This window comes from Arachis ipaensis, chromosome B6 (assembly GCF_059453495.1).
Source record: "Arachis ipaensis isolate K30076 ecotype BB chromosome B6, ASM5945349v1, whole genome shotgun sequence".
Classification (NCBI taxonomy): Eukaryota; Viridiplantae; Streptophyta; class Magnoliopsida; order Fabales; family Fabaceae; genus Arachis; species Arachis ipaensis.
This window is the reverse complement of record NC_142441.1, coordinates 10,724,644-10,748,441: the sequence shown is the minus strand read 5'-3', so window position 1 is coordinate 10,748,441 and position 23,798 is coordinate 10,724,644. Positions and strand designations below refer to the sequence as shown.

The window sequence follows — 23,798 nt, the reverse complement described above, 5'->3', positions numbered from 1 at the left end:
AAAAATTATGAGAATGTAAAACAAAGAAGAGTAGAGAATTTTAAATTGTACAGAATTTATCAAAAAATAATATAAAAAATTTTAATGATAATACAAAAAAATTTTAATTTTGACACCAAAATCTTTTAATCCTGATACATGAAATTTTTCAATTAATAAAAAATTGTCAGAAATAAAATTAGCACATAAACCTTTCAATTATGACATAAATTTTTTTTAACAATGACAGAAAAAAAGTTTATTGAAATTTCTCAAAATTTTGGATTTATGATTCTTTAAAAATTTTTGCGTTATTCACAAAAAAATTAAGTACTATTTCTAATTAAATAATGTTATGCTAGAACTGATGCTGTAGTTTTTTTTTCTGCTTCTTTTTATTTTTATTTTTTTGTTGCCGTTATTTTTTTTATTATATATTTTTTTATTTTTTTGTTTTTGTTCTTATATAAAAAAGAAAAAGAAAAAAAAAAAAAAAGAAGAATAAGAAAAGAAGGAGAAAATAGTGATGTTTATGAAGATGAAGGAGGAAGAAGAAGGAAAAAAAAACAAAAATATACATAAATTTAAAAATATGTGTGTACGTAAGTTTAATTTGGTTGAACATAGTTAAAAGAAATTAGTTGTTTAATATTTTTTTTATTTTAAAATTTATTCGATCATCTGATATGTTCTCATCTCATTTATCTGTATTTAACACTCATTATTTAGTCAATATTTTTGTCTCTCTAATATATCTTCTAATATATTTTTATATATATATTTTTTTAAAACAATGATAACTGTATTATAGTTAGTAGTAATACCAGTTACTAATAAAGAGTCATTATTTTATGGTTTAATTACTTTGCTGGTTTTTATAGTTTCACAAAATTTTTAATTAGGTCCCTATACCTTTTTTTTCTTTTAATTGAGTCCTTGCACCAAAATTTTTTTTTAATTGGGTCTTTACACTTTTTTTTCTTTTATTTAGGTCCTTGTACCAATTCTTTTTGTTTTTTAGTTGGGTCCTATAAAATTAAGTCAATGAAAAATGCTAGGGAACCCGCAATTTTGATGTTTTGTAACCATCAATTGGCCATCAATAGTGTTTTTAATGGTGTGAGATTACATCTAATGGTGGGAGATCACTCACTTTTGTTTTGATGGTTAAGTGCGGGCAAAAAAACACAAAAGTTGTTGGCCCCTAGACTTTTCCTAAGTGAATTACTACTAAGAGGGACTTAATTAAAAAAAATTTGGTGCAGAGACCTAATTAAAAAAAATGTATAGGGACCTAATTAAAAATTTCACGAAACTATAGAACCAACAGAATAATTAAACCTTATTTTATTTTTAAATTAACATTGCAAGCTAAATGCCTAGTATCACCACTATATACATTAATGAATTTTAGTATTTTATTTTGTTGAAAAGTTAATATTTTATTTTGTTATAGTATATTATTTGATCGTAATTAAAATAACAATAAAAATAATTAATCTTAAAAACTTGAAAAAATAAATATGTCAACAATAAAATTTTTTTTAAAATATTAAAAATAAACTTATAAATTATAATTGATTTTTTATAATTAAAAAAATAAGTTTTTTTTAAAGCAAGTTTTTAGGAAAAAAAAATGGTTTTTATGTGGAGAACCGATATTCTCATTAAAAAAAAGATATTTTTTATAATTTAATTTTTATTTTTAAAATCAATTTATTAATTTTATAACCGGTAATAACCGATTTTATTATTTAAAATCAATTTGATTTGTTAATAACCTAAATCAAACTTTTACTTAATTATAATCGGGTTTTATTTTTTTAGTTAATCTTAATCATGTATAGTCTTACGTATTAAAAAATAAATTTAAAAAATAATTATATTTATAAATTTTATTTTTAATATAAAATACTATTATATATATATATATTTTTTAAATTTTGACCCCTTCCTAATTTTGTTTAAGCTCCGCTACTGAACAACAATAACTTTAAATCTGAACATGATAATTGACAGTTACAAGTTCAAATATCTTTGGTCAGCTTAATAGTAAATTTAGTGCAGAAAAAAAAAGGAGAAGGTGACACAATAAAAAAGAAAATACTGCTACAATAAACATAAAAGAGAAAGATTGAAAGGAGAAAGGAGGAAGAACACAGCGTAAAGGACAGAGAAAAAGGGAGAAGGCACAACGACAAAAAAGAAAAGAGAAGTATGACATGAGAAGAAGGGAAAAAAAAGGAGAGATATGAAGTGAAGAGGGAAAAATTATAGGAAAATTATCCAGTGTTTCCGTGTACGGATTTAGAACTCTAATGTTCTGCGTACGAATAAGTTTTCCACTTAAAGTTTGTCGTTTTCCAAGGTTGGAATAGACGAAAATGACCCATCTTAATAATGTGTTTCTCCAAAATGACCAACTTAAATAGGTAATGAATGAAGCTTGCCATAAGATTTATGCATGAAGTCAGCCGGCTTCGACCTTGGCTGACAGTATTTTAAATTAGAATACACGAATAATAATGAAAGAAGCTACACTGAGGCAGGCATGGATCCGGCAACAAGTACGAGGGAACATTTGTCCCACTGTATATATTTTTTTTAAATAAATAGTTATTTATAATTTTAAATGATTCCACTATAAATAAATTAAATTCAATTGATCAAAATCTGTAATTTATTTTTTTTATTATTTTAATTATTATTTAACCTAATTAAATTTAGTTATTGGGTCATCGTTTTTTTAATTTCTTTAAATTTTTTTTTATTTTTATATTTTCAATCTTCTTTTTCTATTCCTTATTTAATAGTCATTTTTTTTCATCAAAAGATAAATTTAAATTTTTCATATTTTTATATAACTCTCTATGACTCTATGTACCTTCCAATTTTATTGTTTCTTTGATCTTGTTAAAATTTTCAATTACAAATTTTAATTCAAACAATTATAATTTAGGTATATATTAATCTAATGTTTTATTTTTTTCATGATTTTATATATTTTATTTTATTCTCAATTTATTCATCTTTATTATTTGTTTTATATCTTTTGTTCTATTATATGTACTTATATTGCATATAAAATTTTAAAATAAATTAATTAATTTACTAATTTAAAATATATTTTTTATTTTTAGAAATAATAATAAAAAAATATTTAAGTTACAATACATAATTAACAGATACATAAAATCTTTCATCTAATATTATATCAAAATTAAATTATTTAAAAATTAAATAACAAATTTAATTATTTAAAAAAATTGTAAATTATATTTTTATTATATTATATAAACATATTTTTTATATACAAATTTAATTTTTTTAATATTTATATATAATTCTAGTTTCAAATTATAAATACTAATGTATTATTAGCCACTAATATACTAATTGATTCAATCTTTTATCCTTAGCCACTACCTTACTTCCACTCACGTCCTCATCAAACAAAACTACGCTTATCTTTAACTATATACCTTTGAATTTGAATTTGAATTTTAATTTTAATTATATTGCCATCTAAAAAAAATTTAGCTCAGATCTTTAAAATAAATGCAATACCAACAATTATAATTCACATGTATATAATTACAAAATCTCAACTTAATTTTTTTTTTTAATCAAAGATAGAAGACTCGAATCCGCAACCTCTTAATTGAGTATGGGGAGACTATGCCATTTGAACTATTACCAAAATCTCAACTTAATTTAATCTAATACAAATAACAGTATTTATATTATTCTATTCTTTATATATGATGTTCATGTATTTACACACTCAAAATTCTAGTACAACTTATAATTAAATAGCTTATTTTTATTAAACATTGGATTTTTAATTATCGAATAATCATGAAATGTATGTCTTTGTATTTGAAATTTCTTTAAAACTGAATTAAGTACTTGTTATTCGTCCCACTACAATAATACGAGTACGTTACTTTTATTCGATTAAATTATATCGTTAATTTAAATTATATTAATTTACATATTTAATATAAATTTTCGTACCTTTCATGTTTTAAATTATATGCATAAAAAAATTAAAAAAAATAAAAACCAAACTAATACAATATTGTCGTGTTAAACAATTTTTCATATATCTTCAATAATTTTAAAATTTTAAATTGTTAATTTTAAAATTTTAAAAAATTATTTGTTATATTTTTTACCAAATCATATATTCAATTAACCTAACGAGTAAAATAACCGGCCCACTACCATTCGGCTCGGCTTACCCTCGACTACAGCTTCAGGATACTCCCCTTCCACCAATGCAGTTTTCAATAATATTGGACAAATTTGACATTCTCTATTAATATGTACAGCAGAACTTTTGCACCTGTTGCTAGCCCATCCTGCACTTTCTTCCTATGTTTTCCACAAAAGAAAGCAACCCTTCAATCAACGCCAATCGAATATTTTAAATTAAATCTGTAAAACTATAAAGCTTGTAACACTGCTGTTCTGTAAAAATACACTGTCACACCTGAACACCTTCCAAAATTATATCTATGTTAAGTAAGAAGGATAAAAGTTTAAAAATATATATTTTAATAAAAAATAACCAAATTTAATTGATTTTTAATGTTGGTTACTTGTATTTTTTTCATATCCTATAAAATTTGATACTCACTCTTATAAGGAATAAAAGTGTGCAGATAATAGTAAAAAAAAATGATGTGAATTTCACTACTTTAAAATAAATTATTTAGTTTCTATTTTTTTTTAATTTAGATAATTTGTATTTTAATAATTAAAAAATAATAATTTCTTTTTTATTTTTCTTTTCTATTAGATGTATGAATTTTTTGTGAGAATTTTCAGTAAACGATGACAAAAAATGCTTACACTTGACATACATAATTTATATAATTTGACTTTCATCATTTCTACATGAATGATAACTATTTAATTTGGACAGTTTAATTCCTACATAATTATCAAAATGATATCTCAATCAAATGGTTATTATCCTTTTACAATGTATAGGCGATAAACAATCCTAATCAAATAGTTATCATCCATGTAAAACAGGTAGTGAAGGACAGATCATATAAGCTAACGTCACACGCAAATATTTTTTGTCAATTTTTATTAGTTAATATATATGTTGAAAATAATATTTTCAAATGTAAAAGATTTGTTAGTATATTTTTGTTTGTTTGTTAGATTGTTTAGCTGATTAGTTTGTTAGGGTTAGCTAATATATAGTTTGTTATTCCTTTTTGTTTTCACACCTTTTGCACAGCTATATAAACCATATAGTATAGTGTGAAGTTCTTATGATGTATCATTCAATTGGAATCAGAAAATTCATCATCACAACACTCCTCTTTCTCGGTTTCTTCTCAATCATTCTTTTCTTCCTTTTCTTCCTCATTCTGCTGCAGTCATTTCACTTGCTACCAGCAACTCTTTTTGCTTTCTCCATTTATTGTTAATTTGCTGCTTAAGATTGATACCATTTTACATGGTATCAGAGCTAGGTTACATCAATGGTGATAAGTAAAGAAAACAGCTCAAATGCCAACACTCAAGTAGATTCTGCTATAGATTTCGAACGATTCACAGTGTTTATGCGTCAGCTCTCGCAATTTCAAGCTCAGCTCAACAGATCGAACTCTTCTTCTCCAATCTCTGACCCCATCAGCCCGTATTATCTGCATCCGAGTGAAAGCCCAGGTACGGCTTTGATTCCGCTTCAACTTACTTCTCAAAACTACTACCAATGGTTACACGATATGTAGAGAGCACTCAGATCGAAGAACAAGGTGAAGTTCTTGGATGGTTCGATTCCAAAACCAGCAGAGAATCAACCTTTGTTTGAAACTTGGGATCGCTGCAATAACATCTTGCTTTCATGGCTCAACCTCTCGCTTTTCGCAGAAATTACTAAGAGTGTGATGTGGATTAGCAATGCTTCAGATCTGTGGAAGGACTTGAAGAATCGTTACTCACATGGAGATGTCTTCAGAGTTGGAGAATTGAAAGAGGAATTCTACACTATCAGGCAAGGTGATTTAGTTGTTACTTCCTACTTTACCAAATTGAAGTCTGTTTGGGAAGAGTTAGAGAACCTTCATACAATCCCTAGCTGTATAGCTTGTGTTAATGGCTGCAACTGTAGATTAAAAATTATTAGAGATTATGCTTCTGAGGAATACGTTGTGAAATTTTTCAGAGGTCTAAATGAGCAATACTCTGCTGTGAAATCTCAAATTATGTTACTAAAACCTTTGCCTGATATCAATGTTGTTTTGGCAATGCTAACTCAACAAGAGAGGGAACTAAGTTCAGATTTCTTGGATACAAAGATAATCACAAATTCTATGGAAGTACAACATCAACAAAGAGGTAGTTATTCTTCAAGAGGCAGAGGACGAGGTCGAAGTGGTGGCAAGAAAAACACTGCTCAAAAGACTTTTGGTAAAGGATACACTTCCAAATTATGCACTTACTGCAACAGAATTGGGCATTTGGTTGAGAATTGCTACAAGAAAAATGGTTTTCCTGCACACTGGAAGCAGAAAAGTGCAAATCACATCAGCACTGAAGGTGAAATTGAAGATTCAGGTGCTGGTGGTGACATTACTGATTCTGGTCAAGAAGAAGGTGGTAATGAAACTGCTCTTGTCTTGACTCTAGACCAGAAGCAAACTTTAATTGCTCTTCTCCAGCAACCACTTATGACAGCTTCAAGTAGGGGTGTTCGCGGTGCGGTTTAGTTCGGTTTTTGAAGGAAAAGCCATCCGATCCGATCGTTTAATTAAGCTGCGGTTCGATTTTTTTTCAAGGTCATCCGAACCAAACCAAACCAATTAAAATCGGTTTGGTTTGGTTCGGTTTGTTCGGTTTTTCCAATCAAATAAAAAAAATTCTACCATACTATTATGCAAAGTCATAACATTGAAATCGACAAACCGAAATACACAATAGCTAACAAAGTCTTGATCTAATGAAATATAACGACAACAGAATTCAAATACGACAATTAAAGAAAAAGAAGTTCAATAGTTCAACAGTCAACACAACTCTGAAAATAAAAATAAATTGTCATTAAACTGATAGCAAAGTTATGGTGTCTTCTCCAATAAAATAGCTAAACTTCATAATGCAAACGAACTTGAAATAAAAAAAAAACTGTTACATAATAAGAACAAGAACAAGAACAACAATAATAATTATAATAATAATAATAATATAAGAAAAACAATTCCTACCATAACAACTTAACAAGATGTACTTTAATCAGACTCAACACCAGAATCTTCTTCATTGGGATCACGAGTGGGTGCAACTTCTACAAAATATATAAAACAAGAAACAATCATAAAAAATAATATATATTAATAAAAACTAGATTAAAATAAAGAAAATTATAAGTAGAAACTTAACCATACCTAATTTCAACTTCTCCAATTCCTCGATGAGTTCCTCAAGGACAAGTTTTGGAGAGTTTCGGAGCCAATTTTGGGTACAAATTAACGCTTCAGCTGTCATCGGAGTTAGAGAACTCCTATAATTATTCAACACCCTTCCTCCAGTACTAAATGCCGATTCTGAAGCAACTGTGGAAACTAGCATGGCTAAGACGTCTCTTGCAATATGCCCAAGAATTGGAAATTTAGTGGAATTCACTTTCCACCAATTTAGAATGTCGAATTGCACACCACTCTTCTCTAATGCCTCCATAAGATATAACTCCACCTCATTCTTGTTAACACTCTCATTGAATTGCATTTCCTTCTCAAATTCCATAGCAAAAGAAGTTTCATGTGCCTCAAGCTCTTGTGTGCTAATTTCAGGAGGATCTTGCCGAGTAGACCTTTGATAGTTACCACCAAACAGCCTGTAGCTATCAAACACCTTGAAAAGCGTCTCCTTCACCTTTGAAGTTAAGAATTCAGCATCTTCTTTTTCATACAACTTTTCAAAACTCCACTTAATCAATTGAAGCTTATACCTAGGATCAAGAACAACTGCAATGAAAATCATCATGTTTGTGTTCTTTATATTTCCCCAATACTTATCATACTTGGACTTCATTTTCTCAGCCATGCTTGAAAGTACCGTATTTAAGCTTCCCATCCAATGCTTAAGTGTAGACAATATTTTACAAAAGTCATTAAAGTGTTGAGAAGATGTCACAAACGTTGAACCAGAAACTTTGTTAGTAACCTCATAAAATATTTTTAGAAACTTGACAAAATGCCTTGCATTCTCCCAATCCTCAGACCTAGGAATCCCACCAGCCATCATAGCATACTCAGAATCTCTCTCTCCCAAACGTTTAAATGCCTTTTGAAACTTCAAAGCACTTTCAAGCATTAAAAAGGTAGAGTTCTACCTGGTAGGAACATCTAAATGGACAGTGCCTTTTTCCAGAATTCTAGCTTCCTTAATCATAGTTTTAAACCTCTCAGTACGACCAGGTGATGCACGCACATGCCGAACTGCATTTCTAATCTTTAAAATTGACTCATGCATTTCTCTCAACCCATCATTCACAACAAGATTTAAAATATGAGCACAACATCTAACATGTAAAAACTCTTACCTTAATGGATGTGAGTTCCAATCCTCCATTCTATTTTTCAAGTAAGAAAGTGCAACATCATTTGAACTAGCATTATCAACAGTGATAGAAAAAACCCGGGATATCCCCCAGCTCAACAAACATCTCTCAATCTTCCTACCAATTGTTTCCCCCTTGTGATTCTTGATAGCACAAAAATTCAAGATTCTTTTTTGCAATTTCCAATTAGCATCAATGTAATGAGCAGTAAGGCAAAGATAGTTCAAGTTTTGCACAGATGACCAACAATCAGTTGTCAAACAAACATTTTGATTTGGTTGAGAGAAAATAGACTTCAACTTAATTTTTTCATTCAAATAAAGCTTCCAACAATCCCTAGCAACTGTGAGCCTTCCAGGAATTGGAAACTTGAGTTGCAAACAACTCGTATAATAACGAAAACCCTCTCCCTCAACATGCGAAAAAGGGAATTCATCCACAATAATCATTCTAGCAAGCGCTTGTCTACAACGATCAACATCAAATGACACGGCAGAAAGTGAACTACCTATCCCTTTCCTATCATCTTTTACCACATCTTGAAAACAAAGAATCTTTTGGGTAGGATCTAATGCCTCCTTCGGAAATTTTTTGCATTGCGACAACAAGTGATTTTTCATGTTACTAGTGCCATTTTTATGTGTATCACATGTATAACTAGCCCCACACCAATTACATTTAGCTCTAGGATACTGTGAATTACTAGTTTCATCTTTAGTAAAGTGATCCCATGTCCAAGACCTAGGTCTACAAGGTTTTCTCTTACCTTCGTCGGTCTCAGTTTTAGCAGAGTCATCAACGGGAGCTTCTTCAACAGCCCGCCTTTTCCCTCGGCCTCTACTAGCAAGCTTCCTTGTGTTTCGATGAGGAGCTGGCACAGGAAGCAATGCAGTCGGAGATCTGATGCTTGTTGATTCATTCGGAATAGGAACGGGAGGCAATCCAGTGTCGCCCATATTCTCACTTGAACTGACGTCAAACTACGTAAACAAATACAATAAATCAAGGGCAGAAACCAGCAATAAACAAAACAATAAACAAAACCAGCAATAAAAAACCAATAAACAAAACAATAAATCAAGTACATAAACCAGCAATAAACAAGCAATAAACAAAACTGAACAAAACCTGATAATCTAAACAAGCAATAAACAAAACCAGCAATAAAAAAACCAATAAACAAGCAATAAACAAGCAATAAGCTATCAATAAACCAGCAATAAATAAGCAATAACCAGCAATAAACAAAACAATAAATCAAGTACATAAACCAGCAATAAACAAGCAATAAACAAAACTGAACAAAGCCTGATAATCTAAACAAGCAATAAACAAAACCAGCAATAAAAAAAGCAATAAACAAGGACAGAAACCAGCAACTGAAGTTTAAATCAATAAACAAGCAATAAACTGAACAAAACCTGATAATCTGAAAATTAAATCATGGACAGTAACCAGCAACTGAAGTTTAAATCAATAAACAAGCAATAAACTGAACAAAACTTGATAATCTGAAAATTAAATCAAGGACAGAAACCAGCAAGCAGCAACTGAAGTTTAAATCAATAACCAACAATGCATCAGTAAAGTTTACCTGAATAGATGGCTTGGGCTCCATATGCACTTGAATCGGTGGCTGGGTGGGAGACTAGGAGGGGCTGTCTCAGTGTCTTGATCGTGGGTGACCCTACAGAACCCAGAAACGCTGCTAGGTGGAGGCGGCGAGGTCGGAGGTGGCGAGATCGGTGCTGTCTTGATCGTGGGTGACCCTACAGAACCCAGAAACGCTGCTAGGTGGAGGCGGCGAGGTCGGAGGTGGTGACTGGAGAGGTCGGAGGTGGCGAGATCGGTGCTGTCTGCTGTGCTACCCTGTGGCTTTTGGGTCAGTGGGTGACTGGGTGGCTCAGGCTGGCTCCGTGGCTGGTTCTGGGTGAGTGGGTGTGCTACCCAGAGGGCGAGATGTGGTAGCTCAGGCGGCTGGCTCCGATCTGGGATTTGGGGGTTAGGTTTCCATGGGGGATTTGGGGAGGGACTCGCGCAGCAAGGTAACGCGTTTGGGGGGGGTGGGGGTCTGGGGGGTGGGCTAGGTAGTTTTTAATTTTTAGGGTTTTGGGAAGAACCGGTTCGGTTAGGGTTTTGGTGGCAAGAATCGAAAACCGAACCGAACCGCAAAAAAACAGCAAAACATCATTTTTTTCGGTTTTTTTGGTTTTTGGTTTCTTCGGTTCGGTTCAACGGTTTAGTTCGGTCCGGATCGATTTTGAACACCTCTAGCTTCAAGTAGTGTGAATAATATCACTTCCTCAGCCACCTTAACTCAACCAAAAGGTATACATATTTTGAATGTATGTTTTACTAAAACCTCTTGGATACTAGACAGTGGTACTACTAATCATGCCTGCTATCTTCAAGATTTTTTTTAAAACTTTTTATCATATAAAGCCTGTTTTGATTAATCTACCTGATGGATCTAAGACCTCTATGAATATTTCTAGAACTGTGCAATTGTCAACCTCTTTAATCCTTACCAATGTTTTATTCATACCTCACTTTAAATATAATTTAATTTCTGTTTCCAAGCTTACTAAATCATTACATTGTGAATTTAGATTTACTGATTCTTACTGTGAGATACAGGCACTTCCTTCATTGAAGATGATTGGGCAAGCTGATATGCAAGGAGACTTATATGTGATGAATGCTGAACCTATGAAATTGCTTTCATTAGATTTTAGGATAAAATCTATAGCTCTTAGTGTGCAGCAAGACCTAGGAACTCTTTGGCATGCTAGACTAGGTCATTTACCTTACAGCAAAATGATTACTATGCAAAAAGGCTTTCCTTTTATTGATTGCATTACTTCTTCACATGTTTGTGATTCTTGTCAATATGCTAGACAGAGAAAATTACCTTTCACAACAAGCAATACAAATTCTGAAAATGCTTTTGATTTATTGCATATTGATATTTGGAGACCTCTTTCTATTCAATCAACTTCAAGTCATAAATATTTTCTAACTATATTTGAGGACAAAACTCAATTCACATGGATTTATTGCATGAAATTGAAATCTGAAACTAGAAAATTGGTTCAAGACTTGGTCCAACTTGTGCAAACACAATTCATCAGCAAAAGAATTAAGCGAATTCGAACTAATAATGGTATGGAATTCAAAATGGACTCATTTTATAGTTCAAAAGGCATAGAACATCAAACTTCTTGTGTTGAAACTCCACAACAAAATGGTGTTGTGGAGAGAAAGCATCAACACCTACTGACAGTTGCAAGAGCATTATTGTTTCACTCAAATGTTCCCTAATGCTTTTGGCATTATGCTGTGCAACATTCAGTTCATTTAATTAATAGGTTACCTAGTGTCTTTTTGAACAATATAACTTTATATGAGGTTTTATTTCATTCAAAACCTGATCTAAATGAGCTTAAAGTTTTTGGTTGTCTTGTGTTTGCTTCAACACTTACAGCTGGTAGGACAAAACTAGATCCTCGAGCTCGAAAGTGTATTTTCTTAGGATCCAAGTCAGGAACCAAAGGTTCTATTTTGTTTGATTTAAACACAAAAGGAATTTTTATCTCTTGAAACACAGAATTTTTTGACCACGTCTTTCCTTTCCGATCTGTTCAAACAACAACCAGGACTCATGCAAACTCAAATTCTCATCCACAATACTCTTTTAATCCAACAGATTTTGATCCTTTTTCTGAATTGCAATTGCCTTCTGCATCGCATTATGAGGATATTATTCATACATCATCACATCCTAGAATTATTGCTGATGTCTCTAATAACAATAGCTCTTTTTCATCTTTGAATAATGACATTAGTAAGAATTCTACATCATCTGTATCTACATCATACATTCATGAAAATAGTGATAATGCTACTGCCCTTATGCCTCATGTAGATCACATTCAACCTGAACCAACTCAGCCTGCCCTGAGAAGGTCTGAGAGGGATAGAAAACTACCTTCATACCTTAAGGACTTTCATTGTTTCAGTATGGTGTCACATGAGGATCCCATCAATGCTGTTCGTTCTTCTTAAAACTATAAGTACCCTTTATCACACCATTTGTCATATGCATCTTTCTCTCCAAAACACCTAGCCTTCACTTTTGCACTTATAAATAACCCTGACCCGAAGCACTACTCTGATGATGTTATGCATGATTGCTGGAGAAAAGCTATTGATGCAGAACTTGCTGCTCTTGAGCAAAACAAGACCTGGATCATTACTTCTCTTCCTCCTGGCAAGAATGCAGTAGGTTGTAAATGGATTTTTCGCACGAAATTCAACCCAAATGGGACAATTGAAAGACACAAGGTTCGGTTAGTTGCTCAAGGGTTCACTCAAATTCCAGGCGTTGATTATATTGACACCTTCAGTCCGATTGTTAAAATGAGCACAGTGAGAGTTCTCTTAGCAATTGCAGCATCAAAGACTTGGCATCTTCATCAACTTAATGTCAATACCGCCTTCCTTCATGGGGATCTCCATGAAGATGTTTATATGAAGTTACCAAAAGGGCTGAAGTGTGATAATCCCAAGTTAGTTTGTAAATTAGAAAGATCTCTTTATGATTTGAAACAGGCGAGCCGTCAATGGAACATCAAACTATCCAATGCTCTAATTGATTTGGGATATATTCAGTCAGAAAATGATCACTCTTTATTCACCAAGTCCACTAATTTTAGCTTCACTGCTATTTTGGTCTATGTCGATGATCTTGTGTTAGCTGGTGATGATCTCTCGAAAATTGAAGCTATCAAACGCTTCTTGGACAGCAAATTCAAGATAAAGGATCTTGGTATTTTAAAATTCTTCATTGGCATGGAAGTAGCATGAAGTAAAATAGGGATTGCTCTTTATTAAAGAAAATACGCTTTAGATTTGATAAATGATTGTGGCTTACTTGGAGCCAAACCTGTCACTACACCCATGGATTATACTACATATTTGTCAAGAAATTTTGGCTCTCCTTTACCTGATGCTGCTCTTTATAGAAGGCTGATTGGTCGCCTTTTTTATCTCACCAATACCAGACCCGACCTGAGCTACCCTGTAGGTTGTCTTAGTCAATTCATGGATTGTCCCACTGATGTTCATCTCAAGGCAGTTTATAGAGTGATTCGATACTTGAAACAGTCACCAGCATCAGGTCTTTTCTTTTCTGCCTCTAATTCTCTTATTCTCTCTGGATATACTGATTCTGATTGGGGGGCTTGTAAGGATACTAGAAAATCTATTACTAGTTATTACTTCTTTCTTGACCAAACTCTTATATCTTGGAAAAGCAAGAAGCAAACAACAGTCTCTAGATCCTCTTCTGAAGCTGAATATCGAGCTCTAGCAAATGGAACTTGTAAACTTGTATGGTTGCTAAAACTTCTAAAAGAATTTAAGATTTCTCCTCCCGTGCCTGTTGATATATTCTGTGACAATAAATCTGCTATATATATTGCCTCAAATTCAGTTTTTCATGAACGGACAAAGCATGTTGAAATTGACTGTCATGTAGCTCGTAACAAATATAAAGAAGGAGTGTCAAATCTTCAACATATTGCCTCTAGTGAGCAGCTGGCTCATCTGTTTACAAAGCCTCTTGCACCGGGACCCTTCTCCTACTTGCTATCCAAGCTGGGATTACTTGATCTACACAAGTCAAGTAATACCAGCTTGTGAGGGGATGTTAGTTAATATATATGCTGGAAATAATATTTTCAAATGTAAAAGATTTGTTAGTATATTTTTGTTTGTTTGTTAGATTGTTTAGCTGACTAGTTTGTTAGGGCTAGCTAATATATAGTTTGTTATTCCTTTTTGTTTTCACACCTTTTGCACAGCTATATAAACCATATAGCATAGTGTGAAGTTCTTATGATGTATCATTCAATTGGAATCCGAAAATTCATCATCACAACACTCCTCTCTCTCGGTTTCTTCTCAATCATTCTTTTCTTCCTTTTCTTCCTCATTCTGCTGCAGCCATTTTACTTGCTGCAGCCATTTTACTTGCTGCCAGCAACTCTTTTTGCTTTCTCCATTTATTGTTAATTTGCTGCTTAAGATTGATACCATTATACAATTTTTACTAAAAAATTTCATAGAAGAACTCATGTGTCTAACGAAAAAGAAGAATAGAGGACAAATTGTCATTTTTCATTTGTTAAGGTGTAAGTTGTATAAATTAAAAAATGATAAGGGTAAAAAATGAGTTTTACTCTTAAATACGCTTACTTTTTATATTGTATGTATATGTATATTATTATTCTCTGTATTTGATTATTGTCCATAAAGTCTAAGGGCTTGTTTGGGTGAGCTTCTAAGAAAAGATCTTTTATCGAGTTATCTTTTTTTAAAAGATCTTATAGAGAAGTAAAAGTAATTTTATGTTTGGATATCTCATGTAAAAAGGTCTTTTTATCAATCAATTATGTTTGGGTATAACAATATAAAAGTACTTTTTGTTTATTTATTACATGAAAAACATCTTTTTTTTTAAAGAAAAAAGATCTTTTAAAAAAAGATGTAAATTACAGTTTCTCAAAAAAGATCTTTTTTTATTTTACTAGTGCTTTTACTTTTACTACTAGAAATTTGCCAAACACGTTAAAAAACAAAAAAGATCTTTTTTCATTGAAAAAAGATCTTTTTTTAACAAAATAATGGCGCCCAAACATGCACTAAATCAAGACTAAAAGTTAGCGTTTGGTAAGAGAGATTGTGACTCAGAATAAGAGACTGAGATTTAATATTATGTTTAGTGTCCAAAAATTGGAATTAAAATTTCAATTTTCATCTCCAAAATTTCAATTTCTTTAATACTTCTAAAAAGTGAAACACAAGATACTGAAATTTTGGAGACGGATACTTAAACTTTAATCATATTTTTTTCCAAAAATACCCTCGTTCATCTTTTCAAATTCTAATGCTACCCTCTCACAACCATCATCCTCCCCTTCTCCGGACAGCATCATCCTTTCTCCTCCAACCATTTTTGCCCCCATGTTTTTCAGTAGCCACCATCCCCCTCTTCGGAATCAATACAATAGCAAACAAAAACAGATCTAACACAACACAACTTATAAATCAACATAACATAACAGAAAAGCACAACAAAAAATTGCAAATTTTCCACCATCAGTGATGACAAACAGCAAAATTTACAGACGGTGATGGTAAAAAGAGTGCGCACGAGAGAGGAGGGGGAAGGGTAGTTGGTTTAGGGTTTTTTAATTTTTAATTATTAAAAACATTTTAGTAATTTCAAACATTTTAGTATAGTTATAAAAATTGAAGCGATGAGTTCAATAAAAAAATCAAAGAACCGAAACCGGTGCGATCAACTACGAGCTAATACGCAAGCGCTTAGCTATTTTACAAAAATGCTTATATAAGGATTCAAAGTTCAAACCTTGCACCCCAGCAAAGTCTAGACTGCCTCCACCGTTAAGCTAATTGTATTTGTTATATATATATATATAAACTCATTATATTATAATTTTTATATAATTTAATTAAGTTAAATTTAAGTTTTATCAAATATTAATTTTATTTTTTAATAATAATATTATATTTTTTATTTTTATTATTAATATTTTTGTTTTATCATAATTTTATATATTTATTTTATTAGAATTTATATAATTATTAAAATATTAATAAATATATATTTTAAATTTTAATTTTATATTTTTTATTATTTTATATTTTTATTTATATAAAATCAATTTTATCGGTTCAACCAGTAATTTATTGGTTAAACTAATGAATCAGTAATTTGACTGATTCAATCGTCAATTTGATTTTAACAATTATACATTTTAATTTCTATTTTTATCTTAAATCAAATAGAATATTAAAATATAATTTAATTTTATATATTTTATTAAAATTTATTTCAATTTCTATCTCTCAAAATATGTTTTCTTTCAATTTCTTAATCTCAGTTTTCCGTCTAAAAACTACCTAAGAGTACAATTTCAGTGACATGGACGGCGATTGTTTTGTGCATCATCCTTTTTGCTACTCCTCACCCACCCGACAATGGCCACCCACCCAAGTCCCCACATACCAACCGCTCAAAATAATCTTCTGACTTCGGTTCACTATTTCATCTCTTATATTATGGCGAGAGTCATATTATATATTACACGGCACCACAATTATGAAACTAATGCTCCTTTCTTCCTTATAATAAATATATGAACTAAGGTGAATTATATAATAAAAGTGTGAGTTATATAGATTTTTTTTATGAAATAAAAAAAAATTAAAAAAATTAATATTTATATTTTAAACATCAATAAAATAATTAAAAATAATTATAACAAAAATTTATATTTTTTTATATAACTTCAATCTATATAATAAAATACTCTATAAATTAATTAATATAATTGATTGCCTCTACAGCCTTTTTATTACATTGAGTTTGGTATGTCCAAAATCTTTTTATTATAAATTCGTTTTTGCTTAAGTAAGGGTATACTTATTATTTACGATGCATCTTTTATTACCGAACATAATTAAAATAAAAAAAATTGGAAAAAGAAGGATTGAAGCATAAAATAGATTAATAGTTAAAGTAGTTCCTGGAAGGTAAGATATTTTTTAAATTTGTTTTGAAATATTTTTTCAATCAAATTGGTTTTTCAAAAATTATAAATTAATCATATCTGTCATTCAGATATTCTACTCATAATTTTTATCAACGATTAATGATGTGAAATGTTAATTGATACCTTACATATATAACACATAACATGTTTAATTAGACATCGATTGAATATGTTTACAAAAATTTATCAATTTAGCCACTAGGTCATATTGGGAATAGAATTTTTATAATTAAAAAAAATGACTAAATTAATAAATTTTCATAAACATATTTAATAAATATCCAATTAGACGTATTAGGTATTATATATGTTATCAATTAGCATTTTACAACATCAATCTTTGAAAAAATTGTTAATGGAGTGATGGGAGGACATATATGATTTATTCGTAATCTTTGAAGGACCAATTTGATTTAAAAAATCTTTTACGGATGAATTTGAAGAATGTATTCCAGGGACTAATTTGACTATTAACCCAACATAAAATACATGTCTGCAGAAGTATTTTTACTTATCAAACACATTTTGAGTTATCGTGTCTACGTGTCGGACACATTTTGAAAACGATATTTATTGACACTCGTTTGACACACGTTTTTTGTATTCAACCATCTCTTAATAAAAATAAAAAAACTTTTCGAATATATTTGGACACACTTAAATACTATAATGTATCAGTGTATCCAGTCTTAATCTTAACATATATTCTTGAAATGAGTTTTGAAATAGTATATATTATTATTTTTTAAAATAAAAAATAGAAAAAATGACAAATAATATCCTAACTTTTTATCTCAAAGATAAATAAATTCTCGACTAATTAAAAATACAAAAATATCATCTACTCTCTAAAATTCGAGACATCTAAATTTCTTAGGGGATCGATTTGTCTTTATATATTTTGGATAAAGGGACTTAAATGTCTCATATTTTAAAAGATCAAGAACGTTTTCGTATTTTCAATTAGTTAGAGACTTATGTATTTTTGAAATAAAAAGTTAGGATCTTATTTGTCTTTTTTGTTAAAAAATATTTTAAATAATTTAAATAATTAAAAAAGACACTAAAAATAGTTAAAAAATTTATTTATATTTTAATATTAATAAAATATCATTACAATTTATTTAAAAAATACTTTAATTTATATATATGTATGTGTCCTCATGTCTTATAAGAATTTAAAATTTGTGTGTTTACGTATATCGTATCGTGTCGTGTCTCATATATTCGTGTCAGTGTTCGTATATAATAGATTTTTACTCTTTCGAATTAAGGAGTTATGTAAACAAAATTTGTAGAGAAAATTGATTGAAAATACGATGTTACCACCATCATCTTGTTCTGAATTTTTGACGTCCCAAATTTATCATATGAGGGTATATTAGCAAGGATTCTGACGCTTAAATTAGTATGAATCGTGAGAAACACTAAATTAAAAATTATACCTGAGTATACGTATTTGGAATAACACATATATTACAAAATTGTGATGTCTTCTTATATTAGTCTTATCAAGGTTGTGAAATACATTTGAAGTTTAGTTGATTTACGAAAATGAGTTCTTCTTCTCATAAATTGCTTGATGATTTATTATGGTATCATATTTTGTGTTATATTTTTTTAAATACATACATAATTAATATTGTAACCTCTTTTAACAATTAAACCCATAAAATAAATTATTAAGTATTATATCAACTAATACCGAATTTTTTGAAATTTGATATAATCATCGAAAATGATTTTTTTTACATACTCTTAAACTCGATTTTGAATAATAATAAATTAAAAAAATATATTTTAAAATAACATACAAATTACAGTAATATGATTAATAAAATTAAATAAGTATTTTTACATAAAAAAATTTATATAAAAATAACAATTAAAATATTTATATATATTAATTATGTTAAATTATTTAACTATTTTTAATTATAATATTCGCTTAAAAGATATTTTCTTCTAAGTAACTAGCAATGATTAAATGGATGAAGGAGGAGATGATGGGGAAGGTTGCATTTATATTAGGAATTGAATGGAAAATTGGAAATAGAGGAATGCTAGGACCCCAGCAATTTTTGTGATTTGTAGCCATCAAATAGCCATTAATGATGGTTTTAATAGTGCGAGATTGGTGTGAGATTTCATCCAATAGCTCACTTTGTTTTGCTGGCTACATACTGACCAGAATTTAACAAAATTGCTGGCCCGTAGACTTTTCCTTTGGAAATAAAAGGTTATGACGCAAAGAGTATTACGTCATGACGAGGCGATGTGATTATGGAGTTGAATTAGCAGTGAAGTTATAATTGCGTGATTATCGTGATGCCAAATTGCCAACTCCCCCCAAAGACACCTCTCTCTCTCTATATATATCTGTCTCTCACTTTCAACTCTCATCAACCAACTGCAGACGTCACACCACAAATATTACACGTACACGTTGGTTAATCCCACTTCTTAAGCTTAATTATTAACACCACCACTACATATACTCACTCTCTGTATATATCCTCTGTTCATCATTTTAGCTTCACACACACACACACACAGAGCCATTCATTCCAATAATCAATTATATGGAAAACAAGAAGAGGAGAAAGGAGAGTGATGATGATGACATGGTAGAAGAAGATGAAGAAAAGAAGATGGACAAGTTTTACTCACTCTTGCGGAGCTTCAAAGACGCTCGTGATCGCAGACAAAAGGAGCTTCAACGCATGAACAAGAACATGCACAAGACATCAACTAATAACAACATTAACATTTGGGTGCCATCTTTTGAAGAAGGGGATTTCGCAACACAGGAGCTTCATCAGTTCATAAGACCACTTCCAACAACAACAACAACAACAACAACATCTCTATCTCCAATCATTCCCAATCCGTGTCAACACAGTAATAAGGAGCAGCATCACCACGATGATGCTATCGACCTCAACCTCTCTCTCTAGTTTCCTTCTTTTTCAATACTATCGCACTATATATTAATTATATACTGTATCATTCAATCTAGCACTAGCAGTAATATAAGGAATTTAATTTACAATTAATTTGATCTTTTGAGTCCATGGATGAATCTGGTTTTTTTATATTTGTTAACGAAACACTGCACATACAGCTTCGAAAATATAAATATTTAAGAGCTGAGTCACGAGTTTCTTTTAATTTCAATGGTTTCAAGTTACTTAGAGAACGTGTTTCCAATCCAGTACGGTGGCCAATCAAATTATTCAAAATTGCTCTCAGGTCACGTACATCAGAATAGGAAATTTTCCGCATACATCATATCGGTTCAAAATAATTGTTCAAGTCAAGGATATTTTAGCAGTATTTGAATAAGTATCATACCAAAATCAAAGACATTATATTCGATCGAGTCTCCGGAGGTTTTATGTTTAATCTAATAAGGATGTTAACGATTCACTTCTTCCGTGGATCTTGTTTAATGTTGAGTGTTAGACACTAGATTTTCCGGCAACATTATCAGGAGTAATGGGAAAAGAGAAGACAACAAATTGGTGTAAAGTAAACGTAACGATTTTGGTTGTAAAGGCCGAATTATTTTTGTTGTTTCTAACCCTTTTTTTCATATAAAATTGTTACTAATATTTAAAACCAAGTTTAGAATTGCTTTTTTATTTAAATATTAAAACTTTAGGCTAAATTATTTGTTGTTCACAACCCACTTCTATCTTCACTTTTGCTGTCACCTTCGTACTATAGAGACAATTTTGTATAAAAAAAAGGTTAAAGGCGAAAAAATTTACGACATATACCTTAAGAACCAAAATTGTACTTAACCCTAAATATAACGTCGGATTTTTTATTTATTTATTTAAGAGTAAATATTTAAATTAGTTTATTTATTATATTTATTTTTTAAAATAATAAAAATTTATTAGACATTAAAGTATTTTATTTAAAATTTAGAAAAATACTTGACAACCGATAATATAACTGTCAACTTCAGTTAAAACTAATATATTGCTGAATATTTCTAATATAAAATTGACTAAAAATACATTTTTATTAAGTTTGAATTTTGAATATTTTTTAATTGAATTTTAAATGTTATTGTTTTGTTTTAAGAGTTTTATATTTTTTTATATTAAATACTGGTTGTAATATTAATTCTTAAGTTTTTTCTAAAATTTATTAAAAACCAAATTAAGTGATTTTTTTTATGATGTCACAATTTAGGGTTCGGCTAACAATGAAAAATTGAAAACACTTATTTATCATAGTAAAATAATTTTTATGATATATTTGATAATTGAAAAAATATTTTATATTAATTTTTTTGTGTTAAATTAAAAATTTTAAGTATTTTAGGTGCATCATATAGGATAATAAAAAAATTAAAAAGAATGTAAATCATAGAATCTAACCATAGAAAGACCTAAAAAAATTATTTATAAAATGATCAAATGAAATTTGTATGTAAATAATTTTATTATAAATATGATACATGACAAAATTAAATGATGTCGTTTCATTTATATAATCTATCGTACTTAATGAAATAAGACTTTGTTGTTGTGTCGTTGTCAAAGCTGGCTGGCCATATCCCAGATATTTTCTGATTCTTACGCGTCCCGCTACAGGAAAATTTCCATTATGGTGCTCTATGCCATGCACATGAGTAATCATGAAATTATATTCACAAATGTGTCATATACAACTATACAAGCTTGTAAAACTCAGCATGCTTCCAAAATACTTTCATCCTGTCATAGCGTGTCCTCCTACTTTGGTAATGAGGAAGGGCCGATTGGTTTTGTATATCTTACTAATAAAATTATGGATGTTATCAAAATTTATTATTTTTTATTATTATTTAGTTATTAATATTTTAAAATATAGAATAAAATATATTATTGTATTACTAAAATAAAAAAATTGAGTTAATAATAAAATAATAATAAAAAAAAATAAATTTTAATCACTTCTTAGCATTTCTCGGTACTGATATCAAATGAATGAGGGTTAATAATGTCAGATAGTGAGATATGAACAGAGATGGTAAAAGTTCCTATCGAAATAGATATTTACTGAAATACTTACGACAGGATGAAAACAAAAAATTCACAAAATCCCCAAGATAAAGTCATAAATTAAATTTGAATAAATATAAAACCAAAAAATTGAAAGGTTTTAAACATTTTTTATTTTTGTTTTTTGGTTGGAAGCTTTAACAAGGCTAAGCCCATTTAAAGCATGAGACGGTCCACCAACGAAACATCGCATGGCAACACAGATGGCCCATCATAAGAAGGGCTTCAGCCTCTATTCGTTGGGTCCGGTTACTCCTTTCCGCATCTGAGTAAAGTGTAGACTACAAACCTAGTTCTATCCAAGACCAAAAAAAAAAAAAAAACCAAGTTCTATCTAGTAATTACTTCATTAATTCGCTTAAAAGAAGTGTCGAGGGTTCTAATCTCATCTTGCATGCAGCCACTTATTAAAAAACCAAAAAAAAAATAGTACTAAAAAATTTACGTTGATGACAAGAGATCCCAAAAAATACTAACGACAAATAAGCTATTGAAAGATTTAAAAGTACAATAAAAAGAACTAAATAATAAATATACAACAATGCTAGGGAACCAAGAGGATACCAGCCAAAAACTAGCCAAATGCCTTTGGGTAAATCCAAAACCTCTACGTGGATGGTGCTTATGTTAGGCATTAGGATGTTTCTTCTACTAAGTATCAGAATCTTTCTTTTTCATACTAAATGGATGTTCTTTTATATATTTTATAAATTTTTTATATACTAAGAATCGGGATTGTTGGAAGTTCCGTGATTTTCGTCCCTATTTCTCCAACGTATCATTCAGAATTTTAATTTGGAGTGAGAAGCAATTAATATCAAATATTATAAATTAAAAACAAATAAAATTAATTAAATATAATTATAAATTAGTTAAGTTGTTTACTTTTTAGCTGATTACCTCTTGGTTCCATATACTTTTCCTAATAATACTAGGCATTAGGATGTTTCTTTTCTTTGTAAATTGGATGGTTCTGAATCTATTTTTTGATTTATCATGTTTTAGGCATTTGGAGAGGGAAGGAGGGTGAAGAGACGAAAGCTAATTGAATCCGTTTTTGTGATTCATGTTGCAATGATAGTGAATGTATCTCCTCCTAATTTGAATGTGGTGAAATATTTAATAACTAATATTTTAAATCATAAATAAATAAGTTAATAACTTAATATACATGGATGTTTCTTTTGTTAAGTATCAGAATGTTTCTTTTTCATACTAAATGGATGTTCTTTTATATATTTTTTGAATGTTTTTGTATTGCAAATGTGAATATCTTTATTTTTTTAAGAATTTCATAGTTTTTTTTAAATCCTATAGATATAAAATATAACTGAATATTTCTTTTGTTAAGTATTAGGATATTTTTTTTTCATATTAAATAAATATTTTTTTATATTTCTGTCATTGTTCAAAAACAACTTGTGTTCCACCACTCCTTCCTTATTCTTGAAGCTGAACCAAGTGCAAGGCAAAGACCGATTGGATTCGATGAAATCGTGATTTGACCGATTCGAAGACTTGTGCCTATAAAAA

At 29.9% G+C, this 23,798-nt stretch overlaps 1 pseudogene; it reads left to right on the top strand.

The window, feature by feature from the left end:
• The first annotated feature begins 13,522 nt into the window (after positions 1-13,522).
• On the top strand, positions 13,523-14,266 carry LOC148554599 (secreted RxLR effector protein 161 pseudogene; annotated as a pseudogene).
• The last annotated feature ends 9,532 nt before the right edge of the window (positions 14,267-23,798 follow it).